We start from the raw sequence: 20,202 nt of genomic DNA on the forward strand, positions 1-20,202 counted from the left end.
ACGCATTTCACGACTGGATGTGTCGCTTATTCATCACCTGATGAATACAGTGTGTATCTGTATTTGCCAATTCGATTGATGTGGAATAAAGACACTCCTTTTTGAAACTTATCGGAAGTGCGGTCATTCCTTTTGTTGTATGAAGCAAATTATAGTTCACATGAGCATTGAGCATACATTAGCAGTAAATAAAATAGCAGTTAATCTTTTTGGTTTATACCGTCTAACACATATTGAAATTACCATCAAAAGCTATAACCCATCCTCTCTATTATCATGTCACAGACAAAATTCAATGTTTACAAGATTCATCCCCTATGTAGGGATTAGCGAATAGGGAGAGAGAGGAGAAAAAAAAGGGGTTGAGGGGGGTATCAGGCGTAGAATAAGATAGGAAGTAGGGGGGAAGGAAGAAGACCAGGTAGGACTAACAAAAATAGAAATAAAAGTGAATGAAGCAGATCAAAGAGGTGAGAAGACTGATATCCACTCCAAAAAAGAGTGAGACCACCTCTAATCATCAAAGGTAAAACTTCTATTGTCAACCCAGCTCGACCAGATCTTGTCAAATTTGTACATTTGTCTTTAGATTATTGTGATCATTCTCTAAAGGCAAAGAGCAATGTAATCCCATGGCAGTTAGTACATTCATTGGAAAGTAAGAATATATATTGGCAATGAAGTTCAATGGAAAGTGTACTCAAAAAGCTGAATTCACAGTTAAAGTGTGCGCGTGGTGTTACCGGCCAAAAAAATTGGGAATTTGGTTTAACTATTTTTTTTTTTTAAATCCAGACACTCCCATTAGAGAGCAATACAATGTTTTCTTTACTGCCGTTAAAGCAATAGAGCTTAGCACAAGACCACCCCAGACTGTGATTGGATATGAAGGAGCACCCGTGTGCTCTCCCCTCCTATCTACCAGCTATTTGTGCAATGTAGAAAACTCAAATTGATTTACAATAATTCCCTTCTGCTAACCGACAAAATACATTACTTTTTTTTTAAAGCTAAGCTATAGTAGTTCAGCCAAATTTTATTTTTTAATTGTATATGTTTTTCTTAAAGAAATGGGATAATGACAAAGAAAACACAGTAGGTTCTGTCTGCCCTGAGGCCTGCTTTGTCTGACTGAAACCCAGATGGAGCTGTCTCAAGGGATGAGTCATTTACTTGTCTGTGTAAATTTAGGCCTGTAAACAATAAGATTTTTGCAACAATGCAGCAAATGATACAGATAAAAACCTATGAAAAAGAGCCTCAAACTCCACCTGCTGGTTGGATGGAGGTCTACAAAAATATTTTTAATGTTTTTTATTTTTTTAGGTCTGACCATAATAAATATTAATATTATTGCCCTTAATGGATACATGCCTGGTTTCAATGGCGTGTTTAACATCTTAACTTCTGCATCGTTCAACCTTAACTTCTGCTTTAAAGTAGACCTCTGCTGAATGTTACTTATTCAGTTTTGTGGGGTAGAAATTAGGGAATCTTACTTTGAAAGCTGTGAATACCTGACAAGCTGAAACTAACCTGCTATTTTCCTTACATTGGTGTATATTGATTGTGAGCAACTAAGGAGATCAGAGTATTTTTTTTGTTGGTAGTCTTGTTGAGGCTGTGTTTCTTACAGTCAGGAAATATTTTTTAATAAATAGTAATATTAGTATTATATCATAAAAAAAAAGTAATAGTTAGTGATATATGTCTCCTAGAACCTTGATATTTATTTCACATATTTATAAGAGTAAAAACCACAAATTACGAGCGCTCAACAAAAATAGAATTAAAAAAAATGAAATCTCACAAATAGTATGTTAAAGCTGCTAGCACAATTCTCCTGGTAAAGAAAACAACAATAATAAAACATAAATGCAGCGCCTAAAACACTAAAAAAGTCCAAATGTATAAAAGAAAGGGTGCTGGGAAGGATCTGTCACCAAAGAAAGTTCACACTGACCCTTATTCTAAATGATGGACCTCTTGATCAAAAGTAGTCAAATGTGCTTAGAGATATTCAACTCCAGCTCGCCACTCATGAGGTAAAAAAACGATCCACCATAGACAGACTCACAGCATGAGCATATGGGAATAAGCAGGAAGAGACTTCATTGTGCACTATTACTGACAAAGTATTTATTTAAAAAAGAACGCCAAAATACAAGCATGATGTGGCGAGCTGGAGTTGAATATTTCGAAGCACATTTGACGGCTTTTGATCGAGTAGTCCAAAATTTGGAGTAAGGGTCATTGTGAACCTTCTCTTTGGTGACAGATCTTTCCCAGCCCCCTTTCTGTGTGGACCTGCACTTATTGGACTTTTTATGAGATGTTTTTAAAACAGTTGGATTTTTATTAGTGTTTTATGCACAGCATTTATGTTTTATTATATTTATAGGAGTACCTCAATATTGTGCAAACAACTGTTACTGCCACAGAGTTGTTTATACTTATTATAAACTATTTAGTTGGAAACATTAAGGGTCTTTTCACACGGTGCGGTCCGTTCTCTGCTCAGCGGGGGATCGATCCGCCGATCCCCACTGAGCAGTCGGATGACAGCTTCATCTCCGCTCTGTGTGCAGAGACGGAGCTGTCAGGTTCCCCGCTGTCCTCTATGGGGGAATCGGATGAGAACGGACCGCCTGTTCATTCTCATCCAATCCGATCCGCTGGACGGATGGAAAATAGGGTTTCCATCCGTACAGATTTCACAGATAAGATCGGAATCGGATAGCAGCGGGTGTCAGCCGAGATATCTCCGCTGACATCCGCTGCCCCACAGGGATACATGGGGCATCCGATCAGGTCCGCCTGAAAAACTGACAGACGGATCTGATCGGATCGTTCGTGTGAAAGGACCCTAAAGTGGTTCTAAAGGCAAACGTTTTTTACCTTCATGCATTCTCTGCATTAAGATAAAAAAAAAAAAAAAAACTTCCAATGCCTGTCTCTCCCCCCATTTCTGTCTTATGTGCAGCAGCGTTGCTCTTCTCTTCGAAGTCTCTGAGAGCAGAGGGAGCCATAGGCTCCTGCTACTGTCAGTCAAATCTTGTGAGGAGGAAGCAGGGGCGTGGCCGAATTTAGGAGCGTGCCCGATTGAGTGCCCCCTCAGCAGCCAGCTTGGGGGCAGGGGCACTCTGAAAAGAAGAATTGCTGGGCGCAATGGCGGAGGACTCCAGAAGAGGAGGCAAGGGACCGCCTTGTGCAATACCATTGGACAGAGCAGGTATATATAACATGATGATTTTTTTTAATGTAAAAAAAAAGCTTTACAAACGCTTTGAACATACAAATAGGCATTTGATAGGAAATGTGTAAATGGTACATTTTATGCAGGAGGTTTCCACAGGTAGAACCAAGCTAGGACCTCAGTGCTACAAGGTAAAGTGTATCCCCTAATCCAACAAATTGTTCACAATCTATATGGACTTTTGTGATGTGTCTTTTTTTTTTTTTTTTTAACCTGACTAACTATGTAAACATATAACTACCAAACACTGCTGAGAAAAATCCCAAACTCAGCATGTTAAAGGTAATAATAATCCTTTATTTGAAGCATGCTGGCATTGTACAGAACAGACAGAAGGTGTTGTGGTGTATTACTTGTCTTCATTGTATACTTTCAACATGTTTTAAATAAAGTATTATTATCTTTAACAGATGGAAATATGGGGGCTTGTTTTATTTTTACAGATTTATCTCAAGAGGCCCAGCATGTTCTGAATTCTTAGAAACTGGGAACATTTAAATAGAATTACCGGCTCTTAACTATAGATTGTACTCTCCGTCTTCCAAGGACACAAATATTTAATGTAGCACACTAGATTTAATTGAAATAAAAATAAAAACTGTGAATTGTTCATTTCAATGTCTGGTTTGGAACTTAGTTTAGATGCATTTATTATTCATCAACTGGCTTGAAATAGCTGCTTTATCATCCTAATTTTGACAACCCCTATCAATGTAGGAATATCACTATTTTCATACTAACAAAACCCACATCAAAGTACATGTCTACATTGTATGTTTATGTCTAATTGTGTATAACCTCACAACAAGGTGATAAAAGAAGTGTGAAAAACAAAACCAGTCCATAAGCAACTATTGCATTCAAACAAACTGCAGCTGTAATAATATATAAGTTTAGTAAATATACCTTGGGGGAGCTCTTAGCAATCTACTCAAGTACAAGACACATTGACCACCTCACATGGTCAGTATGAGGGCTATGTCTATCTTGATGGTAATGCTATGTACCTTACATCAGTTTTCTGTTAGTGGTCAGCATTACATGTTCCCAATTCACAAGATTACTGCCAAAAGGGAATGGGGAGCACTGCTGCTTGACAGCAATGCCAGGTTAAAAACTGAAACTGAGATGTGCTTCCAAAATAAATTTTGAGGCTCTATTTCCAGTATAGGCTATTGTGTATTAAATTGTGTATTGTGTATTAAATGCTAAGTTCACCTTCTCAAGCTGAATTTCACTTTTCATAATAAACCATTTCTAGTATAATTTTGCCCAAGTCATCCTAATGTGCTTTTCTCCCACTTACCTAGTCCATGGCAGCTTTCCCCCTCTCTTCTCAAAACATTCATTCTGAGTCCTGGCTTCCTGTAGCATCATGTGACCATCCAAGAAACATCATTTCTCATCATAGACTGCGTTTCATACACAAAATAGGTTGTTTTTTGCCTCTCTGGACCTCGTTTTCCTCATTACTGGTTTTAGAAACCACTGCAGCACTGGGCTGAACTATGGTAGTATAGAGGTAGGCAGGTGCAATCTCCTAGAGAAGGGGGGCAGGAGTAGGGTGGGTTTTAATGAGGTCTATAGAAGAAAGCAGAGGCTGGGGTTAGGCCTGCTCTAGAACAGAGACAGCTTTTTGCTTTCTGCAACAGAGGTACATTGATACATAAAGAAGCTACCCTTTAGAAAAAAAAAAATGAACTTAGCTTTTAAATTTGCACAAGTTTTGTGCAGCAATGGCTAAAGGGTCAAAGCTGTAGATTGATCAGAATCTGTTTTACACATATATGTAAAGATAACAACAGCTGTCTTAGCTGGATTTTTTGTCTTGTATATAGTATGAAAAGAAAAAACATTTCCTTTTGCCTGTCAGCGACACTGTAAGGTTAAGGGAGTGGTGTGGTGAGTCCTGCGCTGTCTATAGAGAACGATTAAAAGGGGGTGAAGAGGGTCCCAGATTCTGCTAGTACCAGAACTGGTAACCATACAGTGTACAAATCATAAATAAGTGGGGGGTACTGCGCGGAAGAAGCCACGTGACGCGGAAGTGGCGTAATGCGTAGGGACGTTCGGACCGGAAGTGACGCACATTGCGGAAGTGAGGACTGCGATCCCACTCCGACGCTATCCTTTGCGCTTTTCTTACTCAGCAAATGTGAGTGGTTTTAACCTTACTTTAATAAAGCACCTGTTATCCATGACGTACTTGCACTATCTTGAGCATTTGTTTCGAGATTCATTGTGACCGCTGGGAACCTGGAAAGGGAGAGGGAGCCAATCCACCCGCAGCAGCCCAGATATCTGACCCTAGTGGAGCACGAGATAGGACTGGAGAGGAGGCCCCTGGATTAATGTTAAGGCTTTTACCCTTAGATCCTAAGGTGAGCGGCTAGTACACTTAGAGGGGATAAGGAGAAGCACCCCACCACCTTAAGCACGGTGTCAGGTGAAGGAGTAGCACCTGTGGATTATTTCCCCCCACTTGAACACTTACCTCAACTTTTTGGACTATACCTCACCCAGACTATTGTATTTGTGTGGAGCACAGAGGACACTTTAATTTATTTATTTGTATGCACCTGAGCACTTTATTTGTCACTATAATATTATCAGCACACTAAGTGAATTTTATGTAATTTTTAGAGTGTCGCATCAATATTTTAGCATTGCGATTTCCTACTATGAGTATGTATTTATTCGTTATATATTTAGTTCCCTTCTTTTATTGTGACAGGCACTGACACTAAGCACAGTTTATTTATTATCTACCCAGAAGCGCAGTACCCCCCACTTATTTATGACACTGTAAGGTTAATGCACAAATTCGGGTTTACACCCTCACTAAGCCTGCTTTTTCGCCTCATGCAGGGGATGGGGGGAGAGTGGTAGCAAGGCAGAAGAACAGGGAGTACTAGATACACCCCGTGTAATTAAAAGATGTTATACACTTTACAAGTGGTTAAAAAGCCCTATTAAAAGGCACTAAAACATTATAAAACACTACCTAGGCCACATATTTATCAATGTTTTACAGTAAATTAATTAATAGACAAACCCCCTTTTCAATGTAAATAGAGCAGGGATTATTATAACACCTATAAATCTATGTATTTTATTGCTATAGGTTTTCCTCTAGGGAGATTTATCTTCAATTCCAGTCCTGGAGAAGCAAGAGGAAATGAAAGAGGGGGATTCCCACCTTAGGCCCTGTTCACACCTGAGCGTTTTTCAGCTCATAAAATGCTCATCTCTAAAGTCTCAAAACGCCCAACAAGCAAAATCCCATTCATTCCAATGGCCCCTGTTCACATATGAGTGTTTTGTCGCCTGAAGCAAAATGCCTGAAGCTCAAAAAAGTACATGAGCGTCTTACTTGGCAGATTACAAGCGTTTTTGTTAAGCTGGATACACACTATCCAACTTTTGTGGTTAGATTTCCTTCAGATTTACCTTTTCTATGTAGTGCAAGGGCCTGCCAGATTGCATACAAATTTAAAGTGTTTAGGTTTGACCTCATATTATATGGTTTTGGTAAGTCTGAAGGAAAAAGTCTTAAGAAAATCTTATAGTGTATATGGCCCATTAGATGTCAATGCCTGCCTCCAAACACCAACAACTGCAAAAAATGCCTAAAAAAACGCCCAACAACGCCCAAAAAAACGCCTGAAAACTATATGCTCAGGTGTGAATGGAGCCTTAGAAAGTTGCAACCATAACCTTTGTCACATTATTTTCTTACCCTCACACCTTGCTCTGGTAAGAACAAAAAGAGAGAAGTGAAGCACTCCAATGGAGGCACAGAGCGCAATAAAGACCTAAATAGGCAACAACACTTTGTTCTGTTTTAAACTAGCCAAATAAGAAAGGTGCATGTAGGGCACTAGTGATTAGGCAGATGTTGGTGCCAAATTGTATAAGTCCTGCTCACTTCTTTCCTTGGAGAGATCACCCACATACGGTACCTGTCTTTGTGGCCATCATCTTGTACTGTTTTGTACAGCAAAAAAGCCAAAAAAAAAAAAAAAGACATAGCTAGACAGCTACAGAGGAAAATGTTATTTGCTTATGTTGGGAAGGGGGTGGGTACTAAAGGACAGCACAGGGTGTAGGGAGGCAGGGCTATGATCGATTGTGATTGGCTTCATACTATGTAGGGGGCATAGGTCCTAAAGCGGGCACAGCAGTGGGGGCAGGTCTATAAGCCAATCACAGTAAATCATAGCCCTGCCACTTACTTTCTGTGCCGTCCTTTAATTCCTGCCCCTCACAGACATAATCAAAAAGAGTTTGCCCCGTAGCTGCCAGTGACAAGTAGCTGTAGGGGAGACACAGAAAGAGGAATGACTTCTGTTCTTCTCCCTGTACTTTTCACATTACTTAGGATACTGCAACTCCAGCTCTCCCCCCAACCCCCCCCCCCCCCCACACACACACACACACTTTCTCCTATTCCCCGGTCCAGTAGGTAGGGCTTTGAGTAGCTGTAATTTAGCTCTTCCTACAGGACCATTGAATAGGAGAAGGGGAAGGGAGAACCAAAGTTGCAGTATTCTGAGTAATGAGTAGAAGGAGAACATAGGGGAGCAGTGGAGAGGTGAGAGAGAGGGTGACCTCTGAACTCTGTATTAAGTGACACAGAGCTCAGGCGTGACTCAGGGGTCAGTAGTAAGTGAGGCGAAGTTCAGATGTCTATAGTAAGTGAGGCGGAGTTCAGATGTCTATAGTAAGTGAGGCGGAGTTCAGAGGTCAGTAGTAAGTGAGGCGAAGTTCAGATGTCTATAGTAAGTGAGGCGGAGTTCAGATGTCTATAGTAAGTGAGGCGGAGTTCAGATGTCTATAGTAAGTGAGGCGGAGTTCACAGGTTAGCAGTAAGTGAGGTGGAGTTCAGAGGTCAGTAGTAAGTGAGGCGAAGTTCAGATGTCTATAGTAAGTGAGGCGGAGTTCAGAGGTCAGTAGTAAGTGAGGGGAAGTTCAGATGTCTATAGTAAGTGAGGCGAAGTTCAGAGGTCAGTAGTAAGTGAGGCGGAGTTCAGATGTCTATAGTAAGTGAGGCGGAGTTCAGATGTCTATAGTAAGTGAGGCGAAGTTCAGAGGTCAGTAGTAAGTGAGGCGCAGTTCAGATGTCTATAGTAAGTGAGGTGAAGTTCAGATGTCTATAGTAAGTGAGGCGGAGTTTACAGGTTAGCAGTAAGCGAGGGGGAGTTCAGGGGTCAGTAGTAAGTGAGGCAGAGTTCAGATGTCAGTAGTAAGTGAGGTGGAGTTCAGTGGTCAGTAGTAGGTCAGGTGGAGTTCAGATGTCAGTAGTAGGTGAGGCGAAGTTCAGATGTCAGTAGTAACTGAAGTGGAGTTCAGGGATCAGTAGTAAGTGAGGTGAAGTTCAGATGTAAGTAGTAAGTGAGCCGGGGCTCAGAGGTCAGTAGTGAGGCGAAGTTCACGGGTTAGTAGTAGGTGAGGTGAAGTTCAGGGATCAGTAGTAGATGAGGTGGAGTTCAGATTTCAGTAGTAAGTGAGGCGAAGTTCAGATGTCAGTAGTAACTGAGGTGAAGTTCAGATGTAAGTAGTAAGTGAGACGGGGGTCAGAGGTCAGTAGTGAGGTGAAGTTCTTGGGTTAGTAGTAGGTGAGGTGGAGTTCAGATTTCAGTAGTAAGTGAGGCAGAGTACAGATGTCAGTAGCAAGTGAGGCAGAGTACAGATGTCAGTAGTACGTGAGGCAGAGTACAGATGTCAGTAGCAAGTGAGGCGGAGTTCAGATGTCAGTAGTAAGTGAGGCGGGGTTCAGAGGTCAGTAGTGAGGTGGAGTTCAGTGGTCAGTAGTAGGTCAGGTGGAGTTCAGATGTCAGTAGTAAGTGAGGCGGAGTTCAGATGTTAGTAGTAAGTGAGGCGGAGTACAGATGTCAGTAGCAAGTGAGGCGGAGTTCAGATGTCAGTAGTAAGCGAGGTGGAGTTCAGATGTTAGTAGTAAGTGAGGCAGAGTTCAGATGTCAGTAGTAAGTGAGGTGGAGTACAGATGTCAGTAGTGAGGTGGAGTTCAGATGTTAGTAGTAAGTGAGGTGGAGTTCAGATGTCTATAGTGAGTGAGGTGGAGTTCAGTGGTCAGTAGTAGGTCAGGTGGAGTTCAGATGTCAGTAGTAAGTGAGGCGGAGTTCAGATGTTAGTAGTAAGTGAGGCGGAGTACAGATGTCAGTAGCAAGTGAGGCGGAGTTCAGATGTCAGTAGTAAGTGAGGTGGAGTTCAGATGTTAGTAGTAAGTGAGGCAGAGTTCAGATGTCAGTAGTAAGTGAGGTGGAGTACAGATGTCAGTAGTGAGGTGGAGTTCAGATGTTAGTAGTAAGTGAGGTGGAGTTCAGATGTCTATAGTGAGTGAGGTGGAGTTCAGTGGTCAGTAGTAGGTCAGGTGGAGTTCAGATGTAAGTAGTAAGTGAGCCGGGGTTCAGAGGTCAGTAATGAGGCGAAGTTCACGGGTTAGTAGTAGGTGGAGTTCAGGGATCAGTAGTAGATGAGGTGGAGTTCAGATGTCAGTAGTAACTGAGGTGAAGTTCAGATGTAAGTAGTAAGTGAGGCGGGGGTCAGAGGTCAGTAGTGAGGCGAAGTTCTTGGGTTAGTAGTAGGTGAGGTGGAGTTCAGATGTCAGTAGTAAGTGAGGCAGAGTACAGATGTCAGTAGTAAGTGAGGCAGAGTACAGATGTCAGTAGCAAGTGAGGCGGAGTTCAGATGTCAGTAGTAAGTGAGGCGGGGTTCAGAGGTCAGTAGTGAGGTGGAGTTCAGTGGTCAGTAGTAGGTCAGGTGGAGTTCAGATGTCAGTAGCAAGTGAGATGGAGTTCAGATGTCAGTAGCAAGTGAGATGGAGTACAGATAACAGTGGTAAGTGAGGTGGAGTTCAAACGTCAGTAGTAAGTGAGGCATAGTTCAGGGGTCATTAATAAGTGAGGCAGAGTTCACATGTCAGTAGTAAGTGAGGTGAGGTCCAGGGGTCAGTAGTGAGGTGAAGTTCAGATATCAGTAGTAAGTGAGGTAGAGTTCAGAGGTTAGTAGTAAGTGAGGTGGAATTAACGGGTCTGTAGTAATTAACTGAGAGTTCAGAGGTCAGTAATAATAAATGGTCAGCCTGGCATTCAGACTAATGCTGTGCACTTTTCCCACACCATGGGTGCAGCGCAGTGTTCCAGCGGTTTTACGTGTGGGTTAGCTGCACTTTGCCATAGACTTCCTAATATGTAATGTCCCATGGTTTGATGCACTTCTAAAAGTGCGTAAAAATCGTCCTTTCAGTTTTTGTTTTCAGAAGGTGCACCAAATCTATGGGATATAATAGACGTCTATGGCAAAATGCAACTAGCCCACATGAAACCTGCAGGTGCACTGTAACCATGTAAACCATACAGCATCAGTGTGAATGCACCATACGGGAAGAGGGAAGACTAAAAGCAGATTTTTTAGGTACAAGAAGGTTTTTGTTCTATTTAACCACGCCCTTTAACCACTTTAAGACCGGAAGGTTTTGCCCCCTTAATGACCAGGCCCTATTTTGCGATTCGGCACTGCGTTACTTTAACCACATAACGACCAGCCGCTGCAGATGTACTGCGGCAGGCAGGCTTTCCCAGGCAAAGTCCCGTACAGGTATGGCGCTCGCCTGGGAGGAGCTAGGAAGTGAACACGCGCCTCCAGTGGCGCGCTCCCGCCCCCGCTCATACGCGGGGAAGCTGGCGCGAGTGTCAGGCGGCTCCGATGGCCACCTGACATCCGCGATCTCTCTCCGCTGACAGAGAAGGATGGATGGCTGATGTAATCATAGACCATGCAATCCTGCTATATAGGATCGCATGTCTCTATGGTCATCTCACAAGCCCAATCCCCCCACAGTTAGAATCCCTCCCTTAGGCTTACATTTAACCCCTTGATCACACATAGTATTAACCCCTTCCCTGCCAATGGCATTATTACAGTAACAGTGTATATTTCTAGCACTGATTACTGTAGTGATGTCACTGGTACCCCCAAAAATGTCAGTTAGGGGTCCGATCTGTCCGCCGCAATGTCGCAGTCCTGCAAAAAATCGCAGATCACCGCCATTACTAGTAAAAAAAAAAAAAAAAAACAATAAAAATTACATAAATCTTTCCCATGGTTAGTAAACGCAATAACTTTTGCACAAACCAATCAAAATACACTTATTGGGATTTTTTTGTACCAAAAATATGTAGCAGAAAACAAATTGGCCTAAAATGTTAAAAAATTTAGATTTTTACTTTTTTTTTGGGATTGTTATAAAGCAGAATGTGAAAAAAATTGTTTTTTTTTTTTCAAAATTGTCGCTATTTTTTGTTTATAGTGCAAAAAGTAAAAATTGCACAGGTGATCAAATACCACCAAAAGAAAGCTCTTTTTGTGGGGGAAAAAATACATCAATTTTGATTGGGTACTGGTTCGTACATAGCGGAGGAGAGCAAAAAGAACCCCAAGAAGTTTTTTAAGTATATAAACAGTAAGAAAGCGAGACCAGAACACATTGGCCCCATAAAAGATGATAAAGGAAATATGGCCACTGAGGACAGAGAAAAGGCGGAAGTGTTAAATCATTTCTTCTCTTCAGTCTTCACAAAAGAATCGGGGGGCTACACAAACCCAGCTTGTAAGGCCGAACTAAATAATACACCTCAGGAAGTGCCACCATGGCTAACAGAAGATAGACTTAGAGCCAAACTAGAGAAACTTAACATAAATAAATCCCCGGGACCGGATGGCTTGCACCCGAGGGTTCTTAATGAGCTCAGCCAGGTGATCGCCAGACCATTATTCTTGATCTTTAAGGATAGTTTACAGACGGGTATGGTGCCAGCTGATTGGAAAAAAGCCAACGTGGTACCAATATTTAAGAAGGGGCCGAGATATATCCCGGGTAACTATAGGCCGGTCAGCCTAACATCTGTAGTCTGCAAAATTTTGGAGGGGATGTTAAGGGACCACATACAAGACTTTAGTAATGAAAACGGTATTATAAGTAGTAATCAGCATGGATTCATGAAAAATCGTTCGTGCCAAACCAATCTATTAACCTTCTACGATGAAGTGAGCAGCCACCTAGATAAAGGTAAGCCTGTGGATGTGGTGTATCTGGACTTTGCAAAGGCCTTTGACACCGTTCCCCACAAACGATTACTGTACAAACTAAGGAAGGTAGGTATGGATCAGAAGGTGAGTAACTGGATAGAGAACTGGCTCCAGGGGAGAGTACAGAGGGTGGTGATTAATGGGGAGTACTCGGATTGGGCGGGTGTGGAAAGTGGGGTCCCCCAGGGTTCTGTCCTGGGACCAATCCTGTTTAATTTGTTCATAAATGATCTAGAGGAGGGGATATCTAGCACAATCTCAGTATTTGCAGACGATACTAAACTAGGCATGCCAATATCTTCTATGCAGGATGTGGAAACCTTGCAAGCAGACCTGAACAAAATAACGGGGTGGGCAACTACATGGCAGATGAGGTTTAATGTTGATAAATGTAAAGTAATGCACTTGGGGGCCAGAAACCAGAAAGCAAGCTACTCACTAGGGGGGAAACCTCTGGGTGAGTCTAGGATGGAAAAGGACTTGGGGGTACTGGTAGACAACAAGCTTGGCAGTGGCATGCAATGCCAAGCCGCCGCAAGCAAAGCCAACAGAATACTGGGATGTATAAAAAAGGGGATTCACTCCAGAAATAAAGAGATTATTCTCCCACTCTACAAGACTCTGGTCCGGCCACATCTGGAGTATGCTGTCCAGTTCTGGGCACCGGTCCTCAGGAAGGATGTGCTGGAACTGGAGAAAGTCCAGAGAAGGGCAACAAAAATAATTAGGGGAATGGAGGACATCAGCTATGAGGAAAGACTACAAGCCCTGAACCTTTTCTCTCTGGAGAAAAGACGATTGAGGGGGGATATGATATCAATGTACAAATACTGTACTGGTGACCCGAGCATAAGGAACAAACTATTCAGAGAAAGGAGATACAATAAGACACGTGGCCACTCACTAAAACTAGAGGAAAGGCGGTTTAACCTTAAAGTGCGTAAGGGGTTCTTCACTGTAAGAACGGTAAGGATGTGGAATTCTCTTCCACAAGCAGTCGTATCAGCGGGGAGCCTTGATAGTTTCAAAAAACTATTAGATGGACACCTTAAAGACCACAACATACAGGGGTATACAATGTACGGTTAAAAGCAAACACACACACGCATCATAGGTTGAACTGGATGGACTGATGTCTTTTTTCAACCTCACTAACTATGTAACTATGTAACTATGTAACTATGTACACCCGCGCAATTGTCCGTTAAAGTCACGCAGTGCGGAATCGCAAAAAAGGGCCAGGTCATTAAGCAGCAAAATCTTCCGGTCCTTAAGTGGTCAACGGACAACGGACAATTGCGCGGTCGTGCTGTACCCAAATAAAATTGATGTCCTTTTTTTTTCCACAAATAGAGCTTTCTTTTGGTGGTATTGATCATCTGTGCGATTTTTATTTTTTGCGCTATAAACAAAAAAATATAATTTTGAAAAAAAAAAAAAATATATTTTTCACATTCTGCTATATAACATTCCCCAAAAAAATAAAATCAATCTTTTTTAACATTATAGGCCAATTTGTTTTCTGCTACATATTTTTGGTAAAAATATTGCAATAAGCATATTTTGATTGGTTTGCGCAAAAGTTATCGCGTCTACTAACTACGGGAAAGATTTATGTCATTTTTATTGTTTTTTTTTTTACTAGTAATGGAGGCGATCTGCGATTTTTTGCAGGACTGCGACATTGAGTCGGACAGATCGGACCCCTAACTGATATTTTTGACACTTGGGGGTACCAGTGACATTACTACAGTAATCAGTGCTAAAAATATGCACTGTTACTGTAATAATGACACTGGCATGGAAGGGGTTAACAGTATAGGTGATCAAGGGGTTAAATGTGACCCTAGGGGAGTGATTCTAACTGTGGGGGGGGGCATGGCTTCTGAGATGACCATAGAGACCTGTGTTCCTATATTTCAGGGAGAAGGACGGTCAGCTGTGTTTACAACAGCCGACCGTCCTTCTCTCTCAGCCGGGAGCGATTGTGGGTGTCAGGCGGCAATCAGAGCCATCTGGCACATGCATCGGCTTCCCCGCTGATGATCAGGGGCTAGAGCGCGCCGCCGGCAGTGTGCGCTCGCCCCCTAGCTGCCACCAGATGAGCAACGTACCAATATGTTGTTTTGTTTGTTGTTTAAGTGGTTAAATCCCTTCCACTGTAAACACAATTTGGCCACACCCACAATTACCCGCAACTTTGGGGTGCACACCCTAATACAAGAGACTCTGCACACCTATGGCATTCAGTGACTTAAAAACTGTATTAGCAACTTGCCTTTTCAATCAAAATGTTGATCTAAACAATAATTCTTCATTTTCACGTGTGTCTGTTGACTTGTAACACACTACAAGCTCCTGCTACTATGTGGAAAGAAGGAATTTCAAGACTGGAAATGGAATGAGAACTATGTGAAGAGGACACACTTAAATACTTGCATGCTTCTAGAAGAACCAGACTATGACTGCTAATTGAGTTTACATGTAAGATATTCATGTTTTAATACAGTATTATTTCCTGTTAAAGGGACTCTAAAATGATTTTAGGTTGTTTTTATTTTAGTTGCATTTAAAATGTATATGTTTTTAACTGATGTTTTATATTCACTTCTTTTAGAAACACAAAGTAGCCAAAGCAAGGAATACATATAAACACTGTGCAATTTTTTTTAAAACAAGTAATCCACACTCACATTGGGGTAAAAGGGGTGCAGCTTAAAACGTGAAGGCAAGAACCAGTGCGGTCGATTTACTAACACTAGAGCACTCAGAATCTGGTGCAGCCCTTCATTAAAGCCAATTAGCTTCTAACTTCAGCTTGTTCAATTAGGCTTTAACAATAAAACCTGGAATCTGATTGTATTTTATGCAGGGGTGCACCAGATTTTGCACTCTCCAGTTTTCGTAAATCTCCCCCACTAGTGTGTCAGGATTAGGGATCGACCGATTATCGGCAAAGCCGATATATCAAGGCCGATATGCACCTTCCCCTTTATATCGGAATGAGCCTTTTGATTTACCGATATTGCCGATATTTCGGGAAAGTGCATGTACCTGGGTGATGCCTGCAGCTAGAGGCATCACCCCAGTACCGGTGTCCATAGCCGACGGTCAGCTGTCATGTAATGACAACCGATGCGGCTGAGAAGCCGCTCGGCTGTCATTCCAAGGAGCGGGAGGGGATGTCCCCCTCCTCCCGCCGCCTTCCGCGGCTCGCCCGGGTCTCCTGTCCCACCGGGAGACCCGGGCATCCTACCTTCACCGCCGCCATCTGACCGGGTCTCCATCTGCACCGCCGCCGTCTGACCGGGTCTCCATTTCTTTGAATTCGGCACCGCCGAGTACCCGGAAGTGATGTCATGACACGACATCACTTCCAGGTACTGGCGGCGCCGAATTCAAAAACGTACAACATTCAAAACAGCCAAACTTGGCGTTTTGAATGCTTTTAAGTGCAGAGGAGGGGTTTGGGGTCTTTTAGACCCCCAGATCCCTCCACCACAGTACCTGTAGACATTTAAAAAAATAATAAAAAATTTTAATGTCTGGAAATATCGGCCAATGTCGGCCGATACCAATATCCAATGACCAAAATAGTATCGGCGGTAAAAAAACGATATTGGTCGATCACTCGTCAGGATAATAGAAAAAGCCAATAGAAAATAGCCAATCTTTGTTTCACAAATGAACATAAAAATACTGGCTGTACCCATTATGCTACTGTCACAGAGCAATATGAATTTTTTAAATAGAAAACATAGCAGAAGCCATTTTCCTTCAGACTCTCTCTCCCTCTGAAACCTGGCATGTAAGAATAGGGGGGGGGTATTGAGCCACTCCTATAACTTATTCAGTACTGTGTGTGAAGTGGAGATGTGTCTATTCTGCAAATATGCAGCCTCTCAGTGCCAAGGCCCACCCGCTGAGAGGATCCATATTTGCGTGCCTAGGGGTTAAAGTATGTATATAGTAAAAACAGTCTTTCCCACTTTGGGTAGCTGAAACCACTGTCAGTTTTCTGTGCCGTTTATGTCCCATTGGATAGATTGCCCTTTACTTTCAGTTCTATAGAGGCAATTTGATGTGAGAATAAATCTTTCCAAAGTCATTAGGATGCCCTCATAGATGGCATAGTGACAGTTGCCAACACAACATATAGAGAGAGTGGTAAATGTCTCCATTGAGAGCACAGACAGCAATTATAACCTGAGAGGGGTTCTAGCCCTTCTGTACCCTATCCAAAACAAAAAAAAAATGTAATTGGGCTTTAGAAACACTTTATGTTTTCTAAGATGTAATTTTTAAAGGTTTAAACTTTGACATTTAAAGGGTAACTCCACTTTTGTGGGGAAAAAAATTGCAAATAAAGAAAAAACAATATAGTGTATACAATTGCGACACAAATCATATTGTAATTGAATGTTATTAAAAATGACCTTTCCTTTTCAATCTGCTGCTGTTGTAATTTTCTGAAAATGCAATGCAATATGGCTACCTGGAGGTGTTCTGTACACAGAATGTGTACTGACCACACCCCAGAAGCATCATTTCCTGCTTGTGTGATTGGCTCACCAATTTTCCCAGAAATCTGCCTAAGATTCCAGCCAGATTTCAGGCATCCCCTACTACAAAAATGTCATTTTTGGTGAGATACTTCCAATAGGAACACGCCTAAAGGGATGCAGGCCCAGCAGCTTTTCTCATTAGAGCTGTGCAGCTGCCACAGCTGATAGATAATTATGAAACCACTCCCATTTGACCCACTCAGCACAGGGGCACAGAGGAACAAACACAGATTTCTTCAGAATAACAAAAGGTAGGAATCTGAAACAAAATTTGTTAAAATCCTTGTAATGTACAGAGATCACCCAGAGGGAATGTTTTTTTCTCAACAAAAGTGGAGTTACGCTTTAAAGAAACATCAGTCACTATTTGGTCAGCAATGAATAGGTGACAGCCATCTATCCAATCAGACAAGTACAGGATATGACCATGTATTGTTCCCACTGTAACACTGGCATCAATGCCTTTGGTAGGCATGATTACAAGGGCATATGAGAGCACAGATATATGCAGGCATAGTGAGTAAAATGCCTGAAACTGTCTAGAAAACTTTACACAATATAAACCATTCACAATAGACCATTTGGAATCTCTGGACAGAATCTCTCACAATATCAAGCACTGCTTGAAATATGGCCAAAAAATACATTTAAGAAAATTCGATAGTCACAAACTTAGAATGTCACGACAATGGCTTAATGCATCAATATAATAAATAACATACTGTAAATACAGGAAGGACCTAAACTTTCTACCATCTCATCATACAGTCCTACTGTACTCAGGTGAACACGGATTAAGGGTTAAATATTGCATCACTTATGACATAACAATAAAGGAGAGCTACCGCAAAAATTCATACATTAAGCATACAAAAGAGGAAAAGACTTACAAATAATGTGTATTCACAAATTTACAGTGTATATACAGCAGAAATGGAAAACTGTTTAAGTTCTTTGGAAGAAACTATTTGGACAATATTACCATCAGGAAACCATACATAGAGTTTATAGTCCTCCTTTTGTCCTGTAAGATTTGAGAACAGAAATGCAATTCAGCAACATTTAACTAACTTAAAAAACGTTGCAGAAATAAAACGATTCAGCTTTCCTCCTAGAAACAGATGGTTAAGTACATCAGCAACACAACAAAACGCGCTTGCCTAGAACCAGTTCTTAAAGCGGAGTTCCAACTGTGTTTTTTTTTTTTAAAACACCTGTGTGATGCGCGCACCTACACATACAGGTATATATAGCGGTATGAGTAATAAATGTATGTCCTAGCATTCTTTTTCTTTTTAAAAAATGTACCCTGCTCTCCCAAGCGGGCATGCTCCCATCTTCAGGATAAATGTATGGGTAATTGGCGCTGCCTATATTAAGTATTGCAGTGTGTAAATGAATGAAATCACAGTGATGTCTATGTGAATACAATAAATTATCAGTGCAATAAATAAATGTGCAGGATTAAAAATATAAGACCAACATATAAAAACAGAGGTAAATATATATCCCTGTGATAAAGTGCAATCTAAGTGCAATCAAAGTGATAAATATATAAAAAATATATAAAATGAGACAGTGAATAAATCCAATGATGGTATAAACAGATTAAAGTGACAAGTGGCAAAAAAGTGCTGGAGGATATACACTAAAAGTATAATAAAAAAGTGTGGGCATCTGAAGCTCATTCTTTGCTTCTTCCGGGATACGGCGCTGCTGGCTACCCAGCATTCACCTCCCAATTTTGAGCAAGCGCATATTGTAAAAAGGGCAGAGCACAAACTTTGTTGCTGGATGCCCATTGACTCCTGGGATTGATGACTCTCATATCCCAGGAGCCAATGCATGGCCAGAAATGATGTACCTCAACCTGGCGAGGTACAGCAGAAGCAGAGCTTTGGCCAGAGAAATAAGGTACATATATTACTAAAAAAAAAAAAAAAAAGTGCCCAATGAGAAGTTTTGCAGTAGTCACAAACGCAGGGGCTAAAAGTTTAAAAAATGGGCGAAACTCCGCTTTAAGAATATTTCGATTTGTAAGTGCACTTTTTCTAAATTCATAGGGTGTTTGATATCAATTTGGTGTCATAGATCTTTAGCTTAAACACAATATATGTTTCAGTTAGAAGATATTTTACTTTACCAAGAATAAAGTGATATTAAAGTCTCGTTTATTTTTTTATTTAAAAATAACAAACATGTCATACTTACCTGCTCTGTGCAGTGGTTTTGCAAAGAGCAGCGCGATCGTCCTCTTCTCGGGTCCCCTGACGGCTCTCCTCCCTCCTGCCGAGTGCCCCCACAGCAAGCAGCTGAGCTACAGCTCTGTGTGTCCATTCAGATATGGAGCAGTGGTTCGGTCCTGCCCCATCTCTTTTCTCATTGGCTCACTGACTTTGACCAACAGCAGTTGGAGTCAATGAGGAGGGAGTTTCTCCTGCAACATTGCTGAATAGAGAGGGGGCTCAGGTAAATATTAGGGGGCCTGGGGGGGGAGGGGCTGCTGCACACAGAAGGTTTTTATCTTAATGCATAGAATGCATTGAGATGAAAAAACCTTCTGGCTTTACCACCACTTTCAGAAAGACTGTTATCACGTCATTAAACCAGCATGTCCCCGCCCCCCCCAAACAAAAATGCCAATGTAAAAGGGGGGGGGGGTTGGCTTGAGATAGTGACAGTATGTAAAACCTTAGAGCCCACACCAGACAAACAGTATGCACTTTATGCCTCCTGCCATTACAAAGAAAAAAAAGTAAAGATATTTTCATCTTACATTCATTATCTTTCCTCTCTCATTATTTACCTAAAACTCCTCATATGCTATTTAATACAACTAAAATACAACTAAACACCTTGTTGAGGTCTGAAAGGAGGCTGTGCATGAGGTCACTGTTTAGTTATCTAATAATTCAACAGCTTATACTTATTAATGCAAAATATCACAATGACATTGCACAAAAGGCATCCCATAATTTTAGTTCTAAAATTTCCTCTAGGGGAATTTCCCATTAACATCCCAATAATTTATGATGCCACACACAGGCAAAATCTTGAGACCCATAAATTATGTGAAAATATGTCCACAGACTTAACCTTAAAGTGTTATTGAATCCACAACAGTAAAATCAGTTTGTATATGCAGTAAATCATGCTTGTTATAAACATACTGTTATACTGTGGAACCTAAGGGGTTAATCTTCCACATTGTGTAAAAAGGCAGTTTGATCCTGTCTTCTCTGATCCATCCTTTAACTATCCCCAATCCAT

Source organism: Pelophylax lessonae (genome assembly GCF_965119305.1).
Source record: "Pelophylax lessonae genome assembly, chromosome: 2".
Classification (NCBI taxonomy): domain Eukaryota; kingdom Metazoa; phylum Chordata; class Amphibia; order Anura; family Ranidae; genus Pelophylax; species Pelophylax lessonae.